The sequence below is a fragment of the Manis javanica genome, chromosome 1 (genome assembly GCF_040802235.1).
Source record: "Manis javanica isolate MJ-LG chromosome 1, MJ_LKY, whole genome shotgun sequence".
NCBI classification, from domain to species: Eukaryota; Metazoa; Chordata; class Mammalia; order Pholidota; family Manidae; genus Manis; species Manis javanica.
In genome coordinates, this window is record NC_133156.1 from 197498563 (window position 1) to 197511075 (window position 12513).

At 44.8% G+C, this 12513-nt stretch overlaps 1 long non-coding RNA gene across 1 annotated transcript in view; it reads left to right on the plus strand.

Annotated features, from left to right (window-relative positions):
• The first annotated feature begins 6 nt into the window (after window positions 1-6).
• The window catches only part of LOC140843461 (uncharacterized), a 39395-nt gene continuing 26888 nt past the window's right edge, over window positions 7-12513 (plus strand). Inside the window, exon 1 of the long non-coding RNA XR_012121273.1 lies at window positions 7-301. This is a non-coding gene — a long non-coding RNA (uncharacterized lncRNA). The remainder of the gene's footprint in view (window positions 302-12513) is intronic.

The following is a 12513-nucleotide window of genomic DNA, read 5'->3' on the forward strand; positions in this document are numbered from 1 at the left end:
GGTTGCTAGCGCGCGCAGCGGGAGCGCAAGTCCCAGAATTCCGCGCACCCAGGGTGGGCCGTTGAGAGGCCGTTACTGGCGCCGCCACTGCCTGCGGTTCTCCCGCTGAGCGGAGGAAGGCGACCGAGGGTGATGGCTCGCCAGCGCCCTGCCTTACCTAAGACATTGAGGCTGCAGGCACGCGTGCGTTTGTATCTAAGGAAAAGAGCAAAGGGTTCGGGGTAAAGGCAATCTCTACGGCCCACCTCGAAAATTTTTTCTGCACCCGCCCCGAAGATTACTGTAGCCTACTCAAGACCAAGTTTATACCTCCTTCAGTTTTCCTTTTTATTCAATGGGTTCAAATATGTTAAAGTGCAGTGCTGCCACGTTTAAGAAAAATGCTGGGAATGTGGTTTCACTTTGCCCTAAGAGCCAGCTCCTTCCCATGAGGTGCCTCTAAAGTTAGAGGACTTGGTTATTTAAGGCACATTTGGAAAACAGGAAGGTGCTCATGCCATGAATAACTAACCTCAAATGTAGAAGCCAGTGGCATTTTTCCTAAAACTGCCGAAGTCAACAATGAATTCAACTAAAATGGGGGCCACAGTTGACCTGTAGGAAGGGATTACAAAATCCCAGTGACTCAAACGCTGCAAAAGGATGATAGAAGGGATAGTAGGAGCATGTCCTTTCCACGCTTTCAGTGTAATTGCTTACCCAGTTCTTCAGCTACCTGGAGCTTTAATACAGCCCTCTGAATGGTAGGAAAGTTTCCAGATTAGAAGTGCTAGAGTTTGAATGAGCAGTTGCTGCCTGCAGCAATAAAGAGGATGTGAGTTGCTCTGAAGGTTCTTTTGAGGGCAACCGGAATCTACAAATATGTGAGTTGGCATTGTGCTAGCTATAAGGGCACTACCAAAAACATAAATAAAAACAAACATGGCTTTAACAAGATGTGAGACATAAGCAAAAGTATAAATGATGAATAATGCCATACCATAAAACAGTGCTAATGAACTGTATAGAGACAATAAATTCTATATAAGAATTCAGAAGATGAAGCTCTTTTTCAGCCAAAATAAATTAGGAAACACTCTATGGAGGCAATAGGAAATACAGGTAGAATTGAGATAAGTAAAGATAAAGAACATTCTAGGGGCCTATGGAATAAAACAGATTTAAAGACACTAAATAGAATTACTGCAACAGAAAATTCATGTAAAATGTGAAAGGGTCGTAAATCTGAAAAGTTAGATTGTGAGTGGAACTGATGTAGAAGTTTGCACTGTATCCTTAAAATAATGGAGAACCATTGATTTTTTTTTTTTTTTTTGAAGAGAGGAATAGCAGTGAAAACAGTAGTAGTCAAAACATGAGGTAGTACTTGAGGTACCACGGAAGCCTGAGTTAGTACTTGAGCTATCACATTAGCGGTAGTAGGATTGGTCCAGAAAGGGACATCTTCCAGAGAGTATGCAAATGTATGTTGAATCCCCTAAACAAATAGAAATGGATGGAACATGACATGTACTTTTCTTCAGTTACTGTTAATATAACTAAGCACCTTGCTAAACCAGAATGTCCTTTAAGTTAAATAAGTTGAAGTAAGTTCTGGGTATGCCACTTAGAATGTTCGCTTAAGCAAATCACTAAATCCTCCCAGTAAAGTTGAGAATTAGAGAGAATAACTAATTTAATCAAAATTACACAATAAGTGACAGAACCAGAACTCAAAACTCAGGTCTGCCCAACTACAGAGCTAGTACTATTAACGACTTGTGTCGCGTGCCCTGTCCTCGCCGGCAAGAACAGCATGCAACAACAGCAGGATTCTTCTGCAGAAAGCTTTATTCTTCAGCTCTTTGTGAAACAAATGAGTTGGGCAGGACCCAGAGGGGAAGGAGAGGCTTGCTTATATAGTTCTCATGCTCTGACCTGGTTGGTGCGGCTCCATATGCCTTATTAGCATAACCATTTGGTGGGTCTCATTGGTCCTTATGCCAAGGCGCAATTAGCATGTAGTTTAGTGGTGTGGGATGATTTGTCATTAGGAAGTTCGGGGCCTTCCGGCTGCCCTGCATTGGGCGCTATTTTCTGAGCGCGGCTGCCAACATCTCCCCCTTTTTTGTCTAACAGAAGCTCAAGGCGGAACTTGCCAGCAGAGGCGGAGACAGAGGCCTGACCTCCATCATACTTCCTGATGCCCCCTTTTTGGAGAGGGGTTCTGGGCATCTACCCCTATGCAGTCAGGCATGCCTCTCAGAGGGGTCCAAGACCTCTTGCAGTGCTTTGCCTCGCATCCTCTGGCTGGCGTTGGGACCGCTTGGTACAAAGGGTTTGGACCCTTTTTCTCAACCCTCTTGCACCATGAGCTTCTTAAAGAAAGCTGTGATTAAGCATTGAGGTACTCGGGCCTGGTGCAGTGCCACATGGGCTCAGGGTGCAAGAGCTACCTCAAGCTAAAGCCGAGCTTCCTTCTTAAGCATGTTGAGCCACACTTGGGGAGAGGCGCCAACGTCTATCGCCATTAGGGCTTGAGCAAGGATCACCTTGTCCTGCTTATGTTGGTTGCGGAGTCTGCATAACAACCAGAGTAAGAGCATGACACCTCCAAGCAGGAACACGCCCATCCCAGCCATGCCCGCCCACTCCTTGACGTGGGAGAGAGCTCTGAGGAACCAGGAAGAGAGTCCTTCCGCTACGGAGATATCTAGACGGGTGGAGTTGATGTGGATAATTTCTCGCCGCAGCTCTTCTAGTGTCCCATCGAAGTCTTGGGACCAGTTTCCTGAAAGATACTGGGACAGGTCTCGTGACAGATTAGCTGCCCGTGTAAAATTTTTATATTGAATGCTAGTGATGCAGAGGGCACGATATTTCCGCTCACATCCCAACTGGGCCATTTGCCAGAGCACCTCTATTTGTTCCTCCACGAGATCTATGCGTTGATTGAGGATCATTATTCCTCCTTTCAGTTTGCCATCAAGTGTGGACTGTTGGTCCAGGGCAGAAGCTACTGAGGCTGCAAGGTTATTGAGCTCTGTAGCCGATTTGATGGAGGTGTCTAAAGCTATACCAGCGGCGGTGGCTGCGACCGCGGTCGCGGAGATCAGGAGCACTATGGCGGCTGTAACACCGAAATCGCGCCTTTCTCGAAACAGAGTCATGGTGTTAGGGGCGTCTACGGGAACAGGGACCCAACGGGGGATGCGGACTACCAAAGCATTGGTAAAGTTACGCGCATCCCAACACTGAGACAGAAAGCAGGTTTCATTGGAGCAGGAGTCAAAGCTACTATTGGATAAGATAAACAGAAATGGGGGGTATACGCATACTGGAGAAGGTGGAAAAAGGGAATTAGGTGACTCTGGACCTGATTTTGCTGAACACGTGTAGTTCTCGTTGTTATGGGTCATGATCATGTTCCAGTGTGCGCGCATGTGGTTATTCTCGCACCAAAAGGTGATATTTTTTACACCGATTCCCCCACCCTGGAGGGCGGAAAAGGGGGAGAGGTCGGTACACGAGCCATTGACTCCACACAGCATCCATTTATGGAAGGGGTTCATGCTCAGCTGCTGACGAAACTCGCCTTCGAGCACCTTTACTGGCCACCAAGCCTCATTGGCTGGCCGTCCCTCCATATCTGGGGAGATGGTAAACTCCTGCCTCTCAGTTGCCCACGTTACTACAGTTGACTGACAGTCAGTCCAGGGCCACAGCTCTCCCTCATAGTCGCCCACACAATGGGAGGCATATTTGGGTTGACGAGGCCTGTCGGTGGAATTGTTCCTGGGAGAGTGTACAAATGTGCCATTGATCCAGAGAACCATCTGGTGGATAGTCATGTTCTTATAGGGCGGGCTCCCTTCCTTATTAGGCCCTTCAAATTTAGCTGACATAACGGGGAGGCTACTGGCCTCTAGAATTATGTCACTGAACCATCCGTATTTCCTCCGTTTCAGGGAGATACAGCCAGCTAGATTCTGAGTGGTGAAGCATAATGACCCATTAGTTACGAAGGATCGGTTTTCTCCCAGGGGAGCTACTAGGGTGTCTTTAACTAAGTAGGGCAAGTTCATACGAGCATTGGTAGTGAAAAAGCGCGGAAAAATGGCTGCATTGAAACGGACAGGCATAGGCTTAGGAAAGGCAGACAGGATTCCCCATCTCAATACTCCCTGAGTCGGGGTCTCCAGTGTCAGGAGCAGGGTCAGGAGGTATAGCGAAGTCATCTCCTTTGTTTAGGACTTTCCTCGTTAGGTGCTCCGGGATCCAGAAGGGATTTTCTTCACCCTGGGGGAAAACACACACAGCTCCCCTGGATCTGATTATGATTGGATCCGGGCCCTTCCATTGGTTAGATAACACGTCCTTCCATTTTACTAGTTCTTGTGGGTCTTTTGGCCACTGATTATGGCGATCCGCTGCTGTATGGCCTTGAGCATCCAGATTCAAAAAATTTATAGTGAAAAGTGCTAGGGCTATGGCAGTTTTTGGTGTGGGGGGTATATCTTCAATTCCCCCTTTTTGTTTAAGTAAATAGGATTTGAGCGTGCGGTTCGCGCGTTCCACAATCCCTTGACCCTGTGGGTTGTAGGGAAGGCCAGTGATATATTTTATCCCCATGTGATGACAAAATTGAGCAAATTTTGTAGAGGTATAGGCTGGGCCATTGTCTGTTTTCAGAATCTGTGGTAACCCCCATGCGCTCCAAGCCTCAAGGCAGTGCTGGATGACATGGGAAGCTTTCTCTCCTGACAATGGGGAGGCAAAGATGACTCCTGAACAAGTATCCACGGATACATGTACATATTTCAGTTTCCCAAAAGACGAAATATGCGTCACATCCATTTGCCAAATTTGTAAAGGCCTAATACCTCTGGGGTTGATCCCAACATGAGGTGTGGGAAGGAAGCTGCAGCAATGTTGGCAGCTAAGGACAATGTTCCTAGCTTCGGCCCTGGTTATGCTAAACCGCTTGCGCAGTGTTTCGGCAGTGACATGAAATTGTGTATGGAATTTTGAAGCTGTGGTGATAGGGTCTAGCAGGGGAAAAGCTATATTTCTGGTTGCGAGGTCTTCCAGGTGGTTGCCTTGGGTCATAGGCCCGGGAAGGCCTGAATGTGCTCTGATATGAGTTATATACAAAGGAGATTGCCTATGAAGTAGTGCTGATTGTATCTGTTTGAACAAAGTGGCTACTGGGCTGGACGCTTTGATTAGCCCGGCCACTTCTAGAGATTTGACTGCATTAACTACATAACAGGAGTCAGACACAATATTTAAAGGTTCAGGAAAGATTTGTAGGACCTCTAAGACTATGCGACATTCCACTATTTGTGGAGTGTCAGGCGTGTAGCCTTTTGTCACAACTTTGCCATCATGGACATAGGCACCTGTGCCTGTCTTAGACCCGTCCGTGTAAACTGTTTTTCCATGAGGCAGCGGGGTTAGGCTAGTGACCCGAGGAAATACTAGGAGATGATTTTTGGCGAAGTTGATGAGGGGATGTTTAGGGAAATGATTATCAAAGGTTCCTGAGAAACTGTAAGCAAGTATGGCCCAATCATCGTTCATAGCACATAATACTTGTATCTGTTCTACGCTGTAAGGGGTTATAATTTTAGCTGGAGCCTCTCCGAAATGTGTCATGGAGGTTTTTACTCCTCTCAAAGCAAGTTTGGCCACGGCTGCCGGATAGTACTCTATTGTCCTAGCCTGAGAGGCTTGGGGATGGATCCAGATCAGTGGGCCGTGCTGCCATAAAACTGCTGTTGGCAGCTCCGGGGTGGGAAGCACACACAACTCAAAGGGTTCATTCGATTGCACTCTATTTAATTGTGCTGTCATCAAAGCCTGTTCTACTTTGCGAATGGCTTGTAATGCCTCAGGTGTGAGGGAGCGCGGTGACGTTAGTTGTGGGTCTCCTTCTAGGGTTTTAAATAGTGGAGTCAATTCAGTGGTGGGTATCTTTAAGTATGGGCGCAACCAATTAATATCCCCTAGGAGTTTTTGGAAGTCATTCAAATTTCGCAATTGATTATGTCTTATCTCAAGCTTTTGGGGGCAAATTACATCTGTGTAAATGGTTGCTCCTAGGAATTTGCTAACACTAGATTTTTGGACCTTCTCGCTTGCTATATTCAGTCTCCAATTTTCTAGGGATCTAGTGAGATCTATATATGCTTCTTCTATTTCTGCTGGTTGTGGGGAGCAAAGAAGGATGTCATCCATGTAATGGATGATCTTTAGCGTGGGATAGGTCTTACAAATTGGGTCTGGCGCTCGCTGAACGTACAGTTGACATATGGTGGGGCTATTTGCCATTCCTTGAGGGAGGACCTTCCACTGAAATCTGGCATCGGGTTGTTCATGGTTAATAGCTGGCAAAGTAAAAGCAAATCTTTCCCTGTCCTTGGAGCTTAGAGGTATAGAAAAGAAACAATCTTTAATATCTATTATGAGCACTTTCCATTCTTTGGGTAAGGCAGAGAGGAGTGGCAGTCCCCGTTGTATGGGTCCAAGCATTCTCATTTGAGCATTTACTGCTCTCAGATCATGAAGCAACCTCCATGATCCTGACTTTTTCCTGATTACAAATATGGGTGTGTTCCATGGGGACACAGAGGGTTCTAGGTGTCCCACTTGGAGCTGCTCTTGCACTAAGCAATGAGCTGCTTCTAATTTTTCAGAGGATAGGGGCCACTGAGGAACCCATACGGCCTCCTCTGTGAGCCAAGGTATGGGCATGGCATCTTCAATGGCCCCTATGAAAAACCCAGGCCGTGACGGTCATTCTTTACTTTGGGCAGGATGGGCTCTATGTGTCCCTGTTGGTGTTTCCCCAGCCCCTTGCCAGGGATGTATCCCATGTCCATCATCATGCCTTGGGCGGGGGTGGAGTATTCATTAATGAGTTTGAGGCCTAAGTCTCTCATGACATCCCTCCCCCATAAATTGACTGGTAGAGGGAGTACATAAGGGGTGACTGTACCCTCTTGTCCTTCAGGGGCTCGCCATTTCAATGGTTTGGCACTAATTGAAGGGCTTGACTCATATCCTAAACCTTGTAATGAATGTGAGGATTGGGTCACAGGCCACTTGGAGGGCCACCAGGTTGCAGAGATAATACTTTTATCTGCTCCAGTGTCTAGGATTCCCTCAAAGCTCTTTCCCTCTATTTGAAGAGTTAATTTTGGTCTGTCTGCTAAATCTAATACTATGAAGGCTGAATCCCAGTCAGAGGAGCCGAAGCCCCTTTCTCCCCTCTCCGTGTTGGTAGCAGGATAATTGGCGTGGAGACTAGGTAAAACTAAGAGCTGGGCTATGCGGTCTCCCGGGGATATAGGATAGATTCCTCTGGGAGCCGAACACATGATTTTTACTTGTTCTTCATAATCTTGATCTATAACTCCAGGATGAACTACCAGGCCTTTCAATGCAGCAGAAGAGCGCCCTAGGAGTAACCCAATGGTATTTGGTGGTAGGGGGCCTTTAAAGTCTGAAGGGATAGGCTGAACTCCCATCTGTGGAGTCAACACTATTCTGGTGGTGGCACGGATGTCCAATCCCGCGGAACCTGAAGTGGCTCTCCTTGGGGGGCCTGGTTGTTCCCGAATGACACTTGCTTGCTGGTTGCCCCATATATTTGCGGGCCCTGGTGACGGGGGCCCCTCTGGGCGTTTTTTTGGCAGTTCTAAGGGTTTCCCTTCTATATCTTTAATAGACCGGCACTCATTAGCCCAATGCCTGCCTTTCTTACACTTAGGGCACAACCCAGGGGTCTTTTGGGTTGTTTGTTCTGAAGCTGGGCTCCTACACTCTCTCTTTATATGTCCTAATTTCCCGCATTGAAAGCATTTGATACTTCTGTTAGTGATCCTGGCTTGTTTGTGGCTCTGTAATATGGCCGCGGCTAGGCCCGCATTGGTGAGTGGCCCTCCTATTTCTCTACAGGCTTTCAACCAGGCGTGTATCCCTTTTTGTTTCCAGGGTGTTATCGCCTGTCTGCATTCCTTGGTACATTGTTCAAATACTAATTGCTCCACTAGGGGCATTGCTTGTTCCTGATCTCCAAATATTCTGCCTGCGGCCTCCATCATACGAGCGACAAAGTCAGAAAATGGCTCGCTCAGCCCTTGAATAATTTTTGTCAAATTGCCTGATACTTCTCCTTTGTTGGTGAGGGCTTTCCATGCCTTGGCGGCGCACGTGTTTATTTGTGCGTATACCTGTAAGGGGAAGGCGGTCTGGTTGGCTACCCACTGTCCTTGGCCCGTCAGCATATCATATGACCACGCAGGCTGTCCTTCGGCCGCGTTTGCGCGTGCCTGGGTCATGCTGATATCATGCCACAATGCCTTCCATTCTATGTATTGCCCCATACTAGAAAGGCATGCCTTAGTTACATATTGCCAGTCTGCGGGTGTCATGGCTGTCTCTGTTAATCTCTCAACTTGTGCTATGGTATAGTTAGCACTGACTCCATAAGCCCGAACGGATTCTGCTAACTCCTTAACTTGTTTATGGCTCAGGGGCTGGTGAGAGCGTACGCCATTATCCTCAAATACAGGAAACATTTGTCTAATTGCCTGAAGAGTATCTGGGTGGCAAAAAGAGAGTGCGCCACTCACGTAAGGTGGCGGGGCAACGGGCGTCGGGGGACACCCTGCTTTCATTTTTTCCTTGGTCCGCTTTTCAACTTTGCTGGTTCCCTTACTTCTGCACTCTGCGGTTTTATTCTCTTCCCCTTCCTCTGTGGACGTTAATTCCTCTTCAGATTCCCTATTGGAGAGTTGGAGGTCCCTCAACTCTTTCCAGGGGTATTTATTATTTTCTCCGAGGCGATCGTCACTCGCTTCTCGGGGCTCTTTCGCTTTTGCCCTAGGCGGGCTTTCTCCCTCACTCTGAGGTTTCTTTACCTTCGTTTTTGTGGCCTTTTTTCGGCCGCGCACGCTCTCTGTTTCCCGTTCCGTTTCTGACATGCTCTCTTGGATATCTGTCAATGCTCTCTGACCTTCTTTTATTACCTTTTCACATCTCTCATCTTGCAGACAAGCTCTAATCAGTTTCCAGAGGGGCCTGGTGCCTCCCCTCAGGCTACCCTCCTCCTCCTCTCTATCAAGATCTTTCCCCAGTTTGTCCCAGCTCGGGATTGAGAGGGACCCTGAACAAATGAACCAGGGGGCCACACGGTCTTTCTCCTTCACAAAAGATCCTAAGACTTTGCTGGAGACCTTCAAGTTTCGCTCTTTGAGAGCTGTCTGCAGCGCCGTGACTAATGACGGTGCATTCCCCATGGTGCCTCCTTATTTACAGAGAACCATCAACCATCATCCTAAAAAGCAGGGGCCTCTCGGAACTTACCCCTCCGGGCTTTCTTCTGACCTGCAGTTCTGAATCCTCTCCAGATGCCTGAAGGGTCCTCCCTGTGCCGGTGATGTTCTGGTTCCCGGGATTCGGCACCACTTGTCGCGTGCCCTGTCCTCGCCGGCAAGAACAGCATGCAACAACAGCAGGATTCTTCTGCAGAAAGCTTTATTCTTCAGCTCTTTGTGAAACAAATGAGTTGGGCAGGACCCAGAGGGGAAGGAGAGGCTTGCTTATATAGTTCTCATGCTCTGACCTGGTTGGTGCGGCTCCATATGCCTTATTAGCATAACCATTTGGTGGGTCTCATTGGTCCTTATGCCAAGGCGCAATTAGCATGTAGTTTAGTGGTGTGGGATGATTTGTCATTAGGAAGTTCGGGGCCTTCCGGCTGCCCTGCATTGGGCGCTATTTTCTGAGCGCGGCTGCCAACAGACTTGGGTTGTACTTCTCAGTCCAAGACATAGACCTATTTATTATTAAACAATTGATGAGAAACTATAGCAGAGAAAAAGGATAATTACAGAATTTTCCTCCAAGTTTCTAAGACAATGAAGGGGGAAAATGGCCTCAAGAAATAGTGCTTAGGACAGACATACAATAATTTGAACAACTCATGAAAATCCTCAATAAAATACTTCAATTTATAAAAGTAAAATGATAGGATAAGTACACAGTTCAGGAGGGGGGAAGGGATTCTTGCAGAGGAAACGACCCCTTGTTTTATGTTGGGTCTTGAGCAAAAATAGAAAGTTTCACCAGGATCTGCCATCGTCAGTGTATTGTGCAAAGTCAAGGGAATAAGTCAAATACATAGGAGTGAAATACACTTATGGATGCATGGAATGGGCTCTCGAAGTAGACATTTCATATGATCTCAAGAAAGAGCAAAGGCCTGTCCCCTAGTACAGTCTATACTCAGTTCCAATAGCTCTCACCCTTTGTCCTACTCCACCCTTTTCCAATATTAGGCTGTAGATAAATGGATAAAAAGCAATGCCTAGCCACCAAACTGTAGCTCTTAAGGTGGGCAGAATGTCAAGAATTCATATACAATGTATCAGAGTAAATTATTTGGAAGGAGCTTTCCCATCAGAGGTAAGCACAAGAAAAATAAGGGCAAAAGCAAACCAAAACCTGAAAGACACATTATTTGCAAGAGAACCCCATCTGAAAGAAAATTTCTTATGTCAAAGAAGCAGATTCTCTACCAGGTAAGAACGTAGTTATGACACGAATTGAAAATACCAAGGCCTTAAAGGTCAGTACTAAAAAGAAAAGCCAACCTAAAGAAATAATCTAATATATACACAGTTTTGCATTTAATATGTTTGAAACAATAGAAAAAACTAGAAATCAAGTTACCTATATTGAGGAAATACTGGAAATTAAGATACACAGAGGAAAAAGGAAGATTAAAATAGGTGATGCTTTACAGAGCAAAGCTCACCCAACATACAGAACATTGATATTCCTAAATTAGAGCAGCCAACAAATGGAACAGAAAAAAATATTCTGAAATAAAATAGAGGAATATATTTAAAAAATGAATCTTCCAATTAAAGGGGACACTGCATACTAGAAAAAAAGATGATACAGAACAGTTTCCTGGAGGCATATACCAGCAAAATTATTTAACTTCAAGAATAAGTATTTCAAAATTATTTGCCAGCTTTAGATAAGACTAATACACCATCTCTGCCAAGCAGTAATTAAACATGTAAGCATTTGCTCTGACTTCTTGGAAGAACTAAAGGTCATCCTCAGCTGATAAAAGGAACCTATTTAAGAATGCTAGCTAATAAATGTAGGAAAAAATGATAGATTTATAAAATCAATGTAATTGATGCAAATGTCACAAATATACACTAAAATAATTAGATAAAAGGATATTTCCAAAATGCTAAAGAATCATCCCCTGCAGAGTAGATTCCTTTAAACCAGAGATTGCCATTTCAATCAAATTACCAAACTCAGTATCACAAATACCAGGTCCTTCAACCACCTGATATAACGTTTTTGGCCAAATAACATCGAACCCAAGTCTAATCAAGCCTTAATAACTCTGTTTTCAGAAAATATGGGATAGGTGAACAAGTTAGCTGAAATCACAAAACAATCAGAGCTAGAAGATAGGATAGACAGCATGACTGGTCTGGCCTCAGAAAAGTAAATGTAATGAAACAAAAAATACAAAACCAAAAAGTGGAGGATTATTCTTGGTTAAAAGAGACTAAAGAGAAATAAACAAATACAATGTATGAATGTTAATTGGATTTTGGATCTTGGTTTTTGAGATTTTGAGTTTTGGTTTTGTTTATCTTTTAAAGCCACAAAAGAATGTAGGGAGAAAAATTGGAGAAATTTGAATACGAAATGAATATTAGGGGACATTAGGGAATATCTTCTTCTTTGGAAAATCTTTTTCTTAGGAGACATCCGAAGTATTTAGGAGTAAAATGTTAAGTCTGCAACTTACTTTCAAATGATTCTGGAAGAAATGTTAACACATTTCTATATACAAACAGATACATGCACACAGGCAGAAGAGAGAAAGCAAATATGGCAAATATTAGTAATTGCTGAATCTACATATTTTTAAACATTTTCTGGATGTTTGAAATGTTTTTTTAAAAACTGGGACTTTTTTTTTCAAGGATCTAGGCAGAAACAAAAAAATGGAGATGATGTGGAAATTACACTGGCCTCAGCCTTTTGCACTGCAACCTCCTATGCCAGAAAAAAATGGGGCAGTATAAGTTCTTATAGAAGTATGACATCAGAATTATACCCATGTAAATTGTTTAAGTGTAAAAGCAACAGGCAGACATTCTCAAACATTGAAAAACTCAAGGGCATCTTTAGCACTTTTTCTAGCTATAATGAAGTTTAATGGGAAATGACTAATGACCCCAAATAAGCCATAAGAAGGTATAAGTTTCTCATTTAAGTCTGGAGGTATATCAGCTTAAGGAAATTTTAGATTCCCAGATTCTTCCTATCTGGGAATACATTCAGCACAGGTCCTCCACATCATGGTTGAACATGCCAGCTCAAACTTCAATGTTTACATTTGCATTCTAGCTAGCAGGAAGGAGTAGAAGATTGGCTTATCCCCTCCCTTTAAAGATATTTCCTGTGTTTCATATAACTTTTCTA